The sequence below is a fragment of the Gobio gobio genome (assembly GCF_949357685.1).
Source record: "Gobio gobio genome assembly, chromosome: 2".
Taxonomy (NCBI): Eukaryota; Metazoa; Chordata; class Actinopteri; order Cypriniformes; family Gobionidae; genus Gobio; species Gobio gobio.
In genome coordinates, this window is record NC_137098.1 from 47,744,324 (window position 1) to 47,761,813 (window position 17,490).

General features: G+C 38.1%; 1 protein-coding gene across 2 annotated transcripts in view; it reads right to left on the reverse strand.

The window, feature by feature from the left end:
* apba2b (amyloid beta (A4) precursor protein-binding, family A, member 2b) overlaps positions 1–17,490 on the reverse strand; it is a 96,425-nt gene that overhangs the window by 50,009 nt on the left and 28,926 nt on the right. The window lies entirely within an intron of this gene.

A 17,490-nucleotide genomic window follows, 5' to 3' on the forward strand; every position in this document is an offset into this window, starting at 1 on the left:
CTGCAGAGCAGTACTCTGGGGTTTTGCTTTGTGCTTCAGTATTCTGACTCTCCTTGCAAGAAGAAAACACAGTTTTCTCATTGAGATTCTAGGTGTGTGCTCGTCTGTCTCTTGCTCACTGCAGGGAGGGGAGCACTTATTTCCTGGACTTACGCTACCTCAAACCTCCTCCAAGCAAGGCCAGACCACCAGACCAGCCTCCTCTCCAAATCACCAAGGCAACACTCTTTTGTTTGAGACCACCGCCAGCATTCATAGCCCTAAATAATGGGTAACTGGTGGGCATCACGGTGGTGGGTCAAAACAAGGTCTAAATGCATTGCAACAGTGTGTCTGAGAAAGATAATGCAAGAACACAGTATTCTTAAATCATGTGCTAGACATTCTAGAGTTTTAAAGAAATAAATTGCCAAACAACAAAAACTGAGTCATTTATTCAACCTCATGTTGTTCCCAACCTGTATGCTCTGGTTTCTTATATATAGGACACAACAGGAAAAATTTAAACGTAAAAAAGGTGGCCTGTTTGACCAATTATACAGGTCCAAAGACTTGGAATATAGACTTTTATGTTTCACAGGGGGGGGATATAACATCTATATACTATATATAGCTATATATACAGAAATAATAATAACTTAATAATAATTAGAAATATAACATGATTTCAATGGAAGGATGATTCAAGCTGAAATGGGTTATGAGTATTCATTCAAATTCCTTCACTATTCATTCAAAATAGCTAAATAGTTATAATTACAAACATACTGTAAAATTTGTTCAATTTTCTGTTATTTCTAATAAAAACGAAAACATGATAATACATGCATGAACAGGGAGAATGTGTTTAAGGAAGATTCAGGAGGAAATGGGTTAGCGTGTTATAGTTATAATTAAGCCCCCCAAGGGTAACATGTTAATGAAAAAGCTGTGTGACTGTGAATGGGTTCAGCTAAACCACACTCACTTTAATGCATTTTCTCTCTCTCACTGTGTGTGTGTGTGTGTGTGTGTATCTATCACCTCTGAAAGCCCACAAGCAAATCACCTGCTAATAATTGTCCTTACACATGCCTGCTGTTATTACTGTTTAAATGTTCACACCAAAATGGCACACCAAATGAATGAGAATAACCCAAACGTATGAAAACAGTTGAAGAGATTTAAAAAAGAAAAATCTAAATTAATAAAAAATGTATAGCGTTAAGAGTTAAAGAGATAGCTCGCCTAAATATCATGTACTCACTCTCGTGTCGTTCCAAACCAATGACATAATGGAACACATAATGAAAGTCAGTGGGGTCCAATGTTGTTTAGAACCTCTTGAGTTTAAATAAAATACTCTCTTTTGTTCCATGGAAGAAAGAAAGCCATGCAGGTTCAGAACAACAGATTAATTTTTTTTTTTCCCTTAAAGTCAGCAGGAGCTGCTGTGCAGAGTACATAACAGCTGTTTACATGACAAACATTTAACACAGGAACACAGGAAGTTATGCAGGACTAAAATATGCATTTAAGATGTTTTATACACAATATAGAATCGTATCAAACCTTCCATACTATTATTCTACATACTGTAGTGACTCATGTTCATGTTCATTTGGGCTATAGTTTCCAGTATACAGATACATACAAGTGACAAGTAAATTTTTACTTTTTCCACTATAATGGCTCCCTATTTCTAGCATGCAAGTAAACACCTGCCCACACAATACACACTTTGCTTTAAGCGTTTGGTGTGAGGAGCGGATCATACCACCCAGAACACCCTAAAAACTGCACAGAATTGCACTAAAAACACTCAAAACTGCCTAGAAACCACCCACAACCTGCACTGTCCCGGCAAAAAGTGGTGGTTCAGGTCACGTATATACTCAAAAACATATACAGGCGCACAGATAAACAGCACACCTCACAGATGGTATTGGGAAACATTGGATATTAAGTTGTGTGTTTCTCTCTTTGAACACCTGCCGAGTGTCTGGCTCAGTCACTCATCAGCAAAACTGACCAGCGGGCAACAATGCTGGCCAGTCCAGCGCTGTCCACACTACCTTCAGTGCCATGCCTGCGAGCACAGCGCAGGGGGGTTGCCGCAGATGTCCTCAAATATGACACAAATAGAGAACCGAAGAGCCAATGAAAAAAAGCGGAAAGACATCTTGGCAGGGAATGGTAGTGCAGCTTGAGTTGACTTGAATATGTGAGTGAGTGAGTCAGTCAGTGAGTAAGAGATTGAGTGAACTGGGACGTTTCACTGTTTGTATCACTCTGTCTGCCTGTTCACAGCATTACAATGTATGAGAGTTTTTGCATGGAGCAAGGAGCATGTTATTTGAAAGTCAGAGCAGTTGTGTTTTCACTCAGTTCTCTCACCAGTGCACAGGGAGCAGGAGATGGAAAGCTCAAAGAGGAGTGAAGTAGAGCTGGCTTCTTTTGTTTGTTTGTTTTTTCATTGGAAGAGGAAAAAACTAGCCGAATTTGTCTGAAACTTGACACTTGAACTTCTTATTCATTTTAAATAATAATTTTACTTATAATATACTTATTTATAATATAATAATACAGATCAATGTACTGTTTTAAAATAAAATGTTCCATACAGCTGTTTTACCCATATTTTTATTGTGCATTGCATTGTGTTTTGCTCTAGAAGAAAAGTCTGTAATCTACACTGTATATATATATGTAATGCCAGCCAGGAATTTATATGTAATGTGTATGGTATAAATATATATTTTATATATAATTATGTTGTATAATTAATGTATTACTTTATAAATATATTTAAAAAATACAATTAGTGGTTAATTTATTTAATACAAATTATTTACCACCATCCAGTCTGCTCTAGATTATATCTGTATCGATTTAGGTCATGAGAAATCGGTCCATTCCTAGTTAAAACAAATTTTAAAAGCAGCCATCAGTTTGCTTCTCCACTCTTTTCTTTCTCTTCCTCACCCACACACTTTCAAACCAACACACAGGACAAAGCCGCCATTGCAGTAGACGGTTTGCCTCCTGTCAGCCATCTGGGCTGTGGCAGCTGGGAGCAGACCCTTCAGTGCCTCGAGAGAGAGAACGAGATGGGGTTGAAAACAAGGAGAGGTGAAAAGAGCCAGAGAGGGGGAAGAGATGCATAGATGTAAAAATGGAGCTAGTATGCGAGGCAGCAAATTAAGACCACCGAGTTTAACTTTCAAACAGCCACAGGCACTCTGATCCATCTTATTTGCTCTTCCCTAATATTCTTTATTTGCTGCGTTTATGCAATCAAAACACAAGCAAAGGCACAAAATTAAGCATATATCACCATTAGCAGCAGCGTTATGACATGAAACCCATTTGAATGCGACCATCTATATTTAGCCTTTATGAATCTCCCTTTTATGAGCCCCTAACATTAGTCTTAGTATTCGTACAGCATTGGGATGCCGAACACAATAAGAATGCAATAAAACTAGACATGTGAGAGAATAAGTAGAAGCACTGAAATAATGAGAAGCAGGGAAACCATCCAAGTTTCACTCGCTATTACAGGTTAAGTTGGGCTGCTTTGCCTGGGAGAATCAATCAATCCCACCCAATAACATTCCCATGGTGTACTCCCCATGCCCCCATATAAATGATGGCCATGACCTTTGCTAGACATCTGATGTATGATTCATTATAGCACCTGTGCCTGCTGCTGAATACAGATTTCTAAAGTAGGGTGACATTACTGAACACCCTCATTATAGCAGTAGCTCTAATACATCAGCAGTAATAGGAGATTCTTTGATGAATGTTGCAGATCACATTTGTACTTATCGAGCAGTAATGTCCATAACAAATTGGCCAAAATGAATGTTTTATAACACAAGCATTTTATTATTCTTACCCACAAAAACACAGTTGTGAGTTTTTGTGGGCCAATAATGACCAATAATTCTTCATTATAGAGTAACTTGATGGAATGGTCATTAGATGGGAGGAAAAGGAGGGCACACCAACCAAATCACCTTTCGTAGAACTGCCTTCAGATAAAACACAAAGATAGATTTGTAGGAGTCTTCTGCTTTTTTCCAATAATAACAAATGAACTTTTTATTTGCCGAAAGTGAGTTGATTAAAAGTCAACAGGGTTGGGAAATCAGTCAATGCTTGGGGTGATGAGGTGGTTGATAAATGAACGCTGAGGACAAAATGGTCAATACCGAGAAGGTTATGCTCAGAAATAATGCAGCGCTGAGGCTGAGAACTGTGGAAAAGCTCCGCCCACTGACAGCCTCAGCTCATTAATTATTCATGAGGCTGCAAATGACACAAACACACTATGCTCATCAACTGGGGTGCGTCGGGAGCATAGAGAAGGGTGTGTAGGCAGATTTTTGCGTGTCTAAGTTCCTCTTAGTCATTTCAAGGAGAGCTATGAGGATTGAGTACAGATAAACAAAGTCCTTCTGTGTTGTGTTGAAATGAAATGACACTGTAGGAAATGAAAATTCTATTTCAGTTTTTCTACTTCAAAATATCATGTTTAATTCAATGTGTTACTTGCTGTTTCTTTGTAATAGTTTGTGACATGTACTAGAAATGTATATTTTAAAAAAATGTCAGTGCATATATTACTATATATCATGTTTATCCTGCACTAAAATGCAGATGTTTCTTCTGTTAAATTGCTGTGCAGCTGTACGAGTGTGAGGTTAACAGAGGTTTTGGGTCTGACCATCCCCAGGGAATCCTGCAGGCCAGAAAAAGAGAGAAAGGATGCAGACAAGAGGGTCAAAATCACCTTGTGCATCAAAACACTACCACTCTCCGTATCTAACGCCCAGAGGAACAGCGAGTCCCAAAGCACAGCAGAACAGAGTGTTCCTCCTCATATTTCTAACCGCTGGGACACAGTAGCAGCATAAGTCACTTCAAAAATAAACACTATAGCTATAGGAAATGAGTTTTGAAACTGAGGGTCTGTTGAAGAACTGAGGGTGTAAGAGCACACATAAACATGCAATACACAGTCTGACAGAGCAGTACGAATAATGCATGATTCAGAGCTATTTTAAGATATTTTTTTCCCCCAGGAAACTCTGCATTGCATTCTGCCCACGTTATCTTTATGGATACCAGCAATAGTTTGGCTTAAAAATCAATTGAATCACATGTTAAGCTCTTTTTGTCAGGGTTATGTTCAGTTCTGTTTATTTATGTTGTATTTTTGTTGTAAAGCAAGGTTAACTTACCGTCACATATACCTTAAACTCTCGGTTGATTAACCCAAACCTTGCTTACTCGAGGTATGCTGGTTCCAAAAACGCATCCGGGAGTAAGTTCAGACAACCCAGAGTGTGTTCCCGGTTAACACACAAGACATTCTCAACAGAGCGACGAATCAACGAGTCACAATGGAAACAGACGCTAAGAAAAAGCGCGCCATACTACTTCCTTTTTCTTCTTTGGTTTAATGGCGATTTACATAACCTACTTAGTACACATCGCCTCCTATTTGGTGGTTGTGCAATCATTTTTTAATCTTTTCGTTTAATAAGTAATCTTTAAAAAATGATATTGTATGTTTGATGCTAATTAATTGAATGCAGATCCATGTGTGAGATGATAATAAAATAAATAATACATATATTTTAATTTAATAAACATTTAAACATTACGTTGTTATAATAGTGATTTATAATGAATATATAATAGTGTACATTATATAACTATAACTATATAACAAATTTGGTTATATAACTATATTAATGATATAAAACACATCTGAATACCTCTTAAGCAAACTAAGCCTGGAACATGAGCTGCTCCGGAGAATGTAGAGAGTGAGTTGCTATGGCTACTTACATACCCTGACAGTTACTTCCGTTTTTGGAACCAAAAGTTGAGGTTATCCGCTTACTTACCCTTAAACCCAGGTATGTCACATAACCTGCTTTCTGGAATACCCCCCAGGTCATTGTTAGTTTCCATAGTTTCTCATTAGTTCCACACCTGTTCTTAGTTATTTTATTTGCTTTGTGTGTAGTTAAAAGTCTTGAGTTTTCACAGTTCTTTGTTCAGTGTTGTTTGTCATTTAGTTTTACGTGGCTGTTTTGGCTAGCTTTTTGGGGGGCTAGTTTTGTTGATATTCCTTAAACTGCATATGCATGTCAAAAATGATATGTTAGTCTTCAATGTGTTTGTAATGCCTCAGAATTGAATAAAATACTAATAATTGTTTTTTTCCCCTTCAAACCTGATCTGTAAAAAGAATGTTTTGTCAGGTAGCCAAAAAATTAGCTTCATGCCTTAAATGGCTTTATTTAAGGCATTATATAATTTTATATGGCAGAATCAACCTGGCTACATTAGATTACAGCACTAAAAGTAATTTTAAGGTCCATATTAGGTAAACATGGCTCTTTAAAAAGTAGTAGCTACACATTTTCATGTAAAAGTGTGAGGAGTCAGCATCAGCTAGGTTAAATGCAGTCAGAACTCTGGCTGGTTCAAGATGAAAAGAGCATATTTTCAGATTGCGCCTGCTCTGTTTGATATTTATTATTTTAAGACACACTATGCCTCAGGGTTGAAAAGACTAGCTGAGTCATATTAGTCTTTGGGGAAAAGCAGGTCAAGAGACAAATAAACAGGGTGACCATGCCTTAGAGCCATTTATCTTCAGTCATCAAACGGTGTAACTCAAACGGTGTATTTCACTGCTCAAAAAACAACAAAAAAACAAGACATGCTACAAGGTGTTTTCTGGTATACAGAGACTGGTTGAAGAGAAAAAGGTTGCCACAGAAGAGGCTGTGTTTCTCCCATTATGCTTTAGGTTTTGGATTACCATGACAAGCTGACATCACAAAGTGCCTTTGTCTGAGTTTTGAGAGTAAAGCTGTAATAGGATACTGCTCCATGAGACCTACTGTCCTGCTCCAAAACACATGTGTGTAAGTTATCCTGAAGACATTTATTAGCTGGTCCAGGTGTGTTCGATTAGGGTTGAGGCTAATTTCTCTCTCTGCGCAAAAATTGTGCTATATGACACTAAAAGTGGTTCTTGGCTCATAATCATAGGGGAACCACTTTTGGCGCTAAAAAGTGGCACCAAAAGGGGGGGTGAACAGGTTCTGTATATGGTAGCACCTCAGTCATTTAAAGAACCGGTGAAGAACCGCCGAAGAACCACTGAAACACCAAGATATGGTGCTATATAGGACTTAAAGTGGTTCCCCTATGATTAAAGGTCCCATGGCATGAAATTTTCGTTTTATGAGGTTTTTCAACATTAATATGAGTTCCCCTAGCCTGAATATTGTCCCCAAGTGGATAGAAATGTTGATCGGTGTAAACCCGAGTTCTGGCTGTCTTTCTCTGCCTTTGAGAAAATGACAGGCCAGACGAGCCAATCCTGAAGTCTCCTGGTTTGACGTCCAAGCAGGAACGGTTACCTCCCTTTCCTCCACCCAGAGAATCTGGCACGCCCATGCAAATGCTCGAGAGATCATTGCATCATTGGTTGTGAACGAGTGAACGCTGGCAGTTTCTCAGTGTTTGGATGTACAAATGAAAACAGAAGTCTTTTTTCAGTTCCTTCTGATCTGTGATCAGTGATTTCTTATGTGTAGCTAATTATTTATTATTCGTGCACACGCTGCGGCTTCTCTCTCTCCCGACAGAACGGTGTATTCGTGTTTTCTATCTTGTGAGTCAGTGTTTTTGTACGTCCTCGTCGCGTCTATCGGTTCTACAATGTGCATACAGTCGTTTCTGCTCAACATGCAGAGTCACATCTTTAGAGATAAACCTTACACACGCCGAGGCTCGGGCTGCACTGTCCGGTCGGCCTCCAACATCCCCGACCCCCAGTACTGCATCTGGCCCACAGCGGAGGCGCCTTACGCGGCACGAGATTAAGCAGAAGGGGGGTAAGCGTGAGGGTATCTGGGCTAGGCTAGCCAGCTATTCCCACAATAAACTGGATTACATTCGATTACTGCTGTTGTGTCTTTGTTTGCGCTGTGTACTCAATGCGCGTCACTGACGCTTTCCATATGATAGGAACATTTAAAAATAATGGTATTATCAACACTTACTTTTAACTCGTTCATCTCGACAGCTGTAATGGTACTTTGCACGTGTTACAAAGTTGGTAATAATGATGAAGACGGACTCGGCGTGACTGGGACTCGTGTTTATTCAGAACTCTCAGATACAAACACAATAAACTCGCGCTGACTGACAGCGCTCTCACAACTCAGTAGTAACTATAAATAACTTTGTTAGCAATCGCTGAGCTCAGTCTCTGGTACGTTAGTGATGTCCTGTTCGCGAACGATCTTTCTTTTGAACCGGTTCTTTTTAGTGAACCGAATCAGTTCACCAAATCGGACTGAATCGTTCTAAACGGTTCGCGTCTCCAGTCAGCGCTGATCCATAATTTACTAAAGTTACTAACTTTCTGACATGAGTGACAGCCCCTCCGACTAGAAATAGACTAATAACCTGAAGTATATGCTGTAACTACAACAGTTCACTGAACTGAGGCTGACAGAACCGATTTGAAGTGAACTCAGGTCCATCCGTCTCTCTGGCAGCAGCTCGTGCGTCGTAGACCTCGTTAAACCACGCCCCCTCCGCTCATATCAAATGCAAAGATGTCAGCCAATCACAACAGTGGGCGTTTTTACTGAAGTCTCACAGCAGACACGCCTCTTGAAACAGGGCATTCAGCCACAGGGCAAACAGCAGTATAGAAAAAATGCCTTTTATTTCTAAATTATGATATTTTATGATCATACTAACAATATAAGTACACCTCAGGAAACATTATAAAATAATAGAAAAATGCCATGCCATGGGACCTTTAAGAGCCAAAGAACCACTTTTAGTGCTATATAGCACCATTTTTTTTTAAGAGTGTAGACCCTTAAATAGGGCACTATATGAGGGAACAGCCATTTGAAGTACTGTCTGAAACCATAGTGGATGATATCGAGTGCACTCATTCAATCCCATAATGCACCACAATAACAAGTGCAGAACTGATGTACGATCAACGGCTAGAGGATACCCATAGTGCACTGTGAGGGTCGGCCCGAATGAATCCCCGCGTCTCACCAGGAGATGGTGCCCACAGGTGAATCATCCATCCATCCATTTTCCAAACCGCTGATCCAATGTGGGTACAGCGTAATATCATACAGGTATAAATTCCTTTTGAATTGATTATTCAATTGTTTAATTAGGGTTTATACATAGTTTCCATGACAGAGTTTAAGATAAATATCTTCATTACTACTGCTAGTTATGCTAATGATTATTAAACAGCGAGCACAAATTAAGCAAAAGCGGAGGCCCTTCCGGCGCACTCAGTGTCCAAATTCACTTACTTCTTTTCATTCACACCTTCAAGTGGACTATATTAATGGAGTAATAGTGAATGAGGGTATAGGGGGTGATTTCGAACACTGCCTGGGTCTCCTTGGAGAAGAGTTGAAGACTTTTAATCTACACCTTTGATCTTCAATTACTAACTTTATCTGAAAACAAACTTGTTTCAAGACGATGGATGGATGGATGGTTTTAGTAATAATCTATCATTATTATTAATAATAATAGCATTAATGTTAATTATCTAACATTATTAATAGGGGACAGAAATAAGTTATGCCATCAGCTGAACATGAAGCAATCATGTTTTAATAGAACAGTGAAAATATAAAAGCCAATAATTTAATTTTGGAAACAACATGTCTTTACATTAATACCATTATACTTTAGGAACCGAGTCCCTCACAAGAGTATCATCACATTTGAGGGGCCCTGGCACAACTTTGAAAAGTTTACAAGGGGGAAAAATAAATGTTGTAGCCAAAATATCAAATTAATGCTCATATATTACCAAGGGACTGTATTCATTTGGAACAATATGCTTAAATGACTAACAAAATGATAACAAAAGGAATATGAGAGTCTGCCAGAGCAAATACTGTACTTGTAAACACTCATCCGCACACAAATTGCACTTGATCACAACACGAATAGCATCTAAATCTGATACACACAGATCATAATGGTTACTTGAAGCGTAGAAACACCGAAACATTTAGCATTTAAGGATGCTGTTTTAAGGTGCATTACCTTTAAGTATAACAAAATGACATATCAAGCAGGCAGCTGAGAGTATGTTTCTCTTTAAGGTAATCAGTAATAAGCCATCCTACAGCCTGTGAATTGATTCTGTATGCATTTGAAAGCATGTGTGACGGCAAAGCAACAGAAACTTCCTGTTCTCTCCACATTCAGTCTGACTGCTCTGCACCAAATGCACGGATTAAGGGCCTATCATCACTGCGGGGAGCGTATCATCAGTTTACACTGAGGCTTTTCATGGCTCCTGTTCATTAAATAGCCAGATATTCTTTTTTTATATAATTTCTGAGGCTTTTAAAGACATTTTATGAGAACGCATACCATCACTGGTCTAAGTACAAGGAGAAAAAATTAAATATAGTCAACCCCACCGTTTTAAACAGCGGGCTGGTGTGTGATGGGATCCAACATGGCTGCTGTCCTCCTGGGTGCTCTGTCAGTTTGATGTTGACGGATTGAAACTATCTAAAGAAGATTATGCCTTGGTTTAGATCTGAGGGTGAATCACAACACTATCTTGCTCTTTCAAAGCATTCGGCAGGACGGCTAACTGCCATAAGTGAAGGGAGCGCAGTCTGAATTGAATCCCTTCTCTCTGCATCCGCTAATCCTCTTTTGCACTTGATCAATCATGAGCTTGGCCAAACCCAATCACAGAACACACAGCAAAGAAACTGAAAAGAGAGAGGAAAATCTGTCTGTCCAACCAAAATCCCCCTTGAGGATGTTTCAGTCACAACCAGTTTGTACCGGTTATAATAGGCCGTGTTGAACAGATGTTTTATAAGGATAGGAAGATGTTTTCATTTCATTTATTTGGTTAATATAATGTAATCCAATAACAACAGCAGCACATTGAGGTGTAATGTCTACTCTCACCAGCAAGAGTTCTACGCAGTTTTATTATTTACAAAGGATAATACGAGTTTCAAAGAACATAATGCAGCCTAAAGAAAAGAACTTCCCTAGGAAAAGAACTGACAAAGAACAAGGGAAACATGAAGGATAAAGATAACAAGACAAGAAGCAATGACTGAGAATGAAGAGAATAAATCAACAGGGCCATTTGGTGCTTTCAGTCATGTCAGAAGGATTGCATTTACGAGTTGAGCACACAATTACCAGTGGGAAAATCAATACTTTCTTTAAACCCAAACTGGCCAATCCTACCGTAGCAACTGTTACCATCTACCATTTTGTCAGACTTTTATTGGAAAAGCTGCAAAATGTAGTCTATACAAGATCTGTGTGTTTGGACAAAATATTTTAAATGCAATTAGCCTATATGTACATTATCCAACACACTAAAACATTACTGATGAGTCATTAGTGATTCAAGATATCCAGAGAAGATACAAGCAGTATTTTTTTTTCCTTTTCCAGATATTCAAATAAATGTAAGTCAAAGTTGCCATAAAAATGCTTTCCATATGTTCCAGCCCAATTAAGAATGATTTTTAATAATATTTTACAGAAAATCACACAGCTCACAAAAATCTCTAGTTTATTCCAATAAACAGGACAAATTTGCGTGCCAGCGCGATTCCGCCGATGGGAGTGGAAAGTTCGGTGCGTGATCTACTGACAATGCTCAAATTAAAGAACACAGAAGCAGCCGGGTCATTTCCATAATGACCAACGCAATCTACCAGTTATAGTGTCTGGTTTAAGACATGCTTTTTTTGGGACGGTAAATAACGGCGCAAACACCAGTCAATTGACAAGGGGCAAACTTTAGTAAATCACATTGTGTGATTCATTTAAATAGTTTCCTCCCATAAAGTTTGCGTCTAAAAGGGAAACTCCTACAAATGCATATTCAATAAGTTCAGCCGCAAGAATAACTGTCCACGCCTTTTCAGCGCAAATTTTTCACTACGTGTCTTTAGTAAATCCTGACAGTAGTTTTTTAACACCAAAAGTGGGTTTTGCACTGGTGCAAGCTGTTGGTAAATCGGGTCCATTATATTCTTTGAAGCTTTTCTGAGTTACAACAGTAACCAAGGAAGTGAAGAATAGCAATAATGCCAGAAAATACTACTCCAAATAGCGTTTCTTCCTTTCGCATTTTCTTGATTATCAGTGGCAGCTTGAGAATTATAAAATACATAAAGCACATAATTTGCTCTTCCTTATTTTGCATTAGTGCTTGAAAAGCTTCCTGCCTGGAAGTGATAAAGTGAGAGAAAAATATAAATTTTTTTCCAGCAAATCTATTTTATTCCAAATGAAATCACTTGAATGCACATCTTGTCATTATTACGATTTCCAAACTCATAACTTCCCAGGAGAACTTAAATACAGCACATCATGACTAAACAAGACACGCCTGAGAACAATAACCAAGACAAGAAAATGGAAACAGAACTTCAATACACAAAACCATTCCATTAGACAAGTTCCCTCCTTAATTTCAAATATAAAACAGTAATCTGCTACTGAAACACTTTTACACTATAGTCATTTTTCAATGAAAGTCTTCGAAGGAGGGCAGCCTGTATGCCTCCATTTTCAATTTCCATCCATCAGAAAATATGCCAGAAAGGGCACGAGGCAGCACAGCAGGACATACCAGCACGTTTTGCATTTTTGTCTCCATCTGTATGCAAATTCTTCCATTAATGCTTGATTTGTAAGACCAAGGGCAGTAACACATTTCATCAAATGCTACATTTCCCCACCTACTGATCCTGTGCTCTGAATAAAGTACAAGGCCAGAGAAATTCAGCGGAAAGCAACAGAATCAGTGTTCTGCAAAACATTAACACTAATTTACAATCAACAAGAACAAATAACATTTCAAGTTACATACATTGCCATAAGGATATACAGTACGAGAGAAACACTTACTGTTCCAATTGGAGAAAAAAAAAGTATTACAAAAATTCAAATCGGAACAAATTTAAATGCCAATTCATCAGATATCATCAAATCATCAGAGTACACACCAGTGTTTCCGTGATCCTGATTGTATTTCACAAAAATCACTCTTATGAACTAGATCCTTTTAATAAGTCAGTCAAAAAATTCACAAAGTGAATCAACTGAATCGAGTTCACAACTGAGCTCCCTCACTGAATCATTTTTCGATTATGCCCTATCAAAATGAACCAGGAATTTGAAGGTATACTTCAGGTTTGACTTCGATCGGATGACATGTTGGAACCAATCAACTGTCACGTTGGTTTGGGTTTTGGTTCACGTTTTCATGTCTTTTAATTTTTAATTTTGCCTTAGTCATGTTTCCTGTAACCGCTGATGGTGAGTTTTGTTTCATGTTTCATGTATCAAGTCAAGCCAAGTCTTTGTTTACCTTGTCTCTGTTCATGTTTGGATTTAATAAATACTATTGATGGCAATTTTAAAACACTGCTTCATGAAGCTTCGAAGCTTCATGACTCTTCTGTTTCAAAATCAATTTGATCGGAGTGTGTATCAAACTGCCTAAGTCACGTGATTTCAGTAAACGAGGCTTTATTACGTCATCACCTCTTCGAAAATGTTTCGAAACACTTCAAAATGTCAATGGTTCACCGCTAGGGGGCGATGATCTCTGTGAACCCGTGAATCATGAGCAGTCACTGAGAACCATTGAACAAGTGTCTGTGGCTTTTACCTGATCTCTGATCAGTTTTATACATTTGTAGACATTTAAATTAGACATTAGTATAATTAAAAGGAATAATAGTAGTTAATAGTCTCCTATTGGCCTGTTTACCTTACCAAACAAAACAAGCCCTGACAATTGATAAAAGAACATTTAGACTTTTAATATTTAATTTTATCCGATACTTAGATAAAGGAACACTCCACTTTTTTTTGAATATAGGCTCATTTTACAAGTCCCCTAGAGTTAAATAGTTGAGTTTTACCGTTTTTGAATCCATTCAGCCGATCTTTGTATCTGGCGGTAGCATTTTTAGCGGTGCAATGATTTGTTGGTTTTCTGTGAAACATGGTGGTAGTATACACCTTCGACTTACTATCACAGGCCTTTACAACACACAGAACCATAGCTAATCACACAGGTAAATCCACAACACAATTTGTCGGCTGTAAGCCTGAAACGTTCTCTGCAACTACACGAACTTAGTGCCGGTCACATTGAAAGTTACGCTGTAATATCATTGCGCTGCTGCAGCCATGGTACTGCCGGGAAGATCCGCGACTATTACGCAGGAATGAGAACGTAGTTCCTAGCCATATAGGTGTAGAAAATCGCAACTTTTAATTTTCAGTTGGTCTTAGCACACGATGTAACTGTAGAAGAGTCAAGTTTTAAATAGGAAAAATATTGAAAGTGTCTTTGGTCATTTTTTGAATGAGATGCTAATGGACTGATCAGAATCAATGATGTATGCTAAGCTATGCTAAAAGTGCTAGCGCCAGATACAAAGATCAGCTGAATGGATTCAAAAACGGCAAAACTCAACTATTTAACTCTAGGAGACTTGTAAAATGAGCCTATTTTCAAAAAAAGTGAAGAGTTCCTTTAATTGTATTTGGAAGATTTTACTTTCAATAAAACATTTGCAATATATTTGTAATGCTTTTTTTTATGCTAGCCTGGACCTACCAGACTCTCGTACATTTAATTTGTACAGAGAGTCTGGCCACTCTCCATTGACAAGCGTTTACTTCCTTGAAGGCGGGAACTCTGTTGAAGTTTAAAACTATTGGATCTGCCAAGAGCCACTCTGGATCTGCCATAACCAATCGCTAACATTTGGTCGTGACGTATGTCATCTCAAACTAGCGCACAACATCAACGTCATCGTTCTCAGCCACTCCCTCTGTTCGCTGATTGAACCGGTTAAAATTTGACCGGAGAAAAGCAGAGAATAATACCGCAATCCCAGACGGAGTACTGAAGGAAAATGAAAGTTGAGCAGAAGTACGTAGGAGGGCGGAGCCAGGCTAGTTTTATGCATGTTTGGCCTGGGTTTTTGTTGCATTTACACTGTTCTGACCAGCAGGGGTCACCATGGAGACGGGTGTCAAATTGTTTCGAAGCGTCAACAAAATACAGCACATTTGCTACAACTGTTTCAGTGTTTCACGAAGCCTCAGTCTGCCCATCACTAATAAATACTACAACTCACTTCAGCGGACTACATAACAGAAAGCTAGACCAAAGACAATGGTAACATGAGGGCTATACATACACAAAGACTAACAAGTCACACCTGTGAATAATCAACAATGAACCAATGAGATCAAAGCAAGACACACGAACAAGGGAAGCACATGACAGGATCACATGAAGGGAACAGGGAATCACATGACAAACAGGAAGCAGGAAACATGACTATGGCAAATAAAGGCAATGAATAAGGCAAATAATACAAATTAAAAGACATAAAATCATGAACCAAAACCCAAACCAACATCAACACAGCGTTTTTCTGGTTTCCTTCTAAACAGACATAAATATTCTTAGAAAACTAGAATAATATTTATATGGCACAAATACAATCAAGATCACTAGAGTGACAACAACAAACTGGAGCATATTAATACTAATAGATCAACAATAATAATGAAAAACCTAAATCATCGTAGTCTATATACAAAAAAACCCAGAAATATATAAAAATTACTCTTGAAATAAACACTAAACACATCAATAATAATCAAAAACAAAACAATCTTGTTGTAGTTTATGGAAGTTTTATACTAAGACAAATTGTTGCCCTAAAATAAAAATTCATGTCTCATGTCTTTCTAAATGCACATCTCTGTCCCCTTCCCCCTCCCATCCAACAAGCCTGTGATTTGTCTTTGCTCAGAAATCATCCATCGAGCCTCTGCGATTACCCCACGTTGACAGACAGAAAAAGAGACACAACAGAAGACTCAATCCTCTTCTGTCTTCACAAAGAGCCTCCTCAGTCTGACCCCGCCCAACACTACCTCGAGTAAACCAGTACAGGTCTCCATCTCTGCCCTTTTCCTGAAGCACTCATATAGCGCTACCCTTCGAAAAAAGCTACAGTGCTAAAAGAATGTGTTTTTCCTTCACATATCCTCATGAAATATTCTTGTAAGTAAAGATGATGAATACATGATGAGAAGTGAGGTGTTTGGGCAGCCGTACCGCTCTGTGATCCTTCCTCCACCCCATCACATCTTCAAAGACATTTCCCACGATACTGCAACCCTACACCAACCCCATCGCCGACATAGGTCCTCTGAGCATATATTAGCATGTGCTGGCCCCTCCCCCACAGCTCTTATTGCATCCTCACACTTTATTATATGGCACAAGGCCAGGCATGTCAATGGCAAGCGGTTGGATACTTTTGCCATAAATACAGAATGAAGTTAAATGCACACAACAGATGATTGTTATCCACGGTTGTACTCTACTTAGAACTGAATCGAGAATGCTTTTTTTTAAGTTCCAATTAACCAACTCAATTTGAATTGAGGTAGCAAACAGAATGCAGAATTGCATTTTCATTTTATGGAAGTAAAATTTTAATCTAAGTGTCATTTTTAAATAAATGAAAATTTGTCAAGATGATTTTTGAATGGTGGCTTGACAAAGTCAAAAGGAGATTTGTACTGGTTTACTCGAGGCAGTGTTGGGCGGGGTCAGAGAGAGGAGGCTCTTTGTGAAGACAGAAGAGGATTTAGTCGTCTGTTGTGACTCTTTTTCTGTCTGTCAACGTGGGGTAATTGCAGAGGTTTATATAGTAAATATAATTTTATAAAATCGCTCTTACAGGTAGACAAACATAGATCTGTTTGAGATGTCACCTATTGAAATTTGCATTTAAATTATATAGACACTACTGTTTAAATGTTTGGAGCCAAGAAAGAAAAGAAACTGAAATAAATGAATGCAAGGATTCAGCAAGGATGCATTAAATTGATCAAAAATTAAGTATCAAAAGTCAAGACATTTATAATCTTACACAAGATTTCTATTTCATTCAAATAAATGCTGTTCTTTTGTACTTTCTATTCATCAAAGAATGCTGAACAAAATGTATCACATTTCCACAAAAAAAAAAATATTAAGCAGCTCAATTGTTTTCAACTTTGATAATAATAAGAAAGCTCCAAATCAGCATATTAGAATAATTTCTGAATGATCATGTGACACTGACGACTGAAAATTCAGCTTTGCCAGGATTTGACAGGATTACATTTTAGAATATATTATAATAGAAAACAGTTGTTTTAAATAATAATATTTCACAATATTATAGATTTTACTCTATTTTGATCAAACAGTGAGCATAAGAGACTTCTTTCAAAAACATTTAAAAAATCGTAATTAAATAACTTTTGACCAAGTATATAAATTAAATGCAACTTTCTGTAGGTGACATAATATGTTTA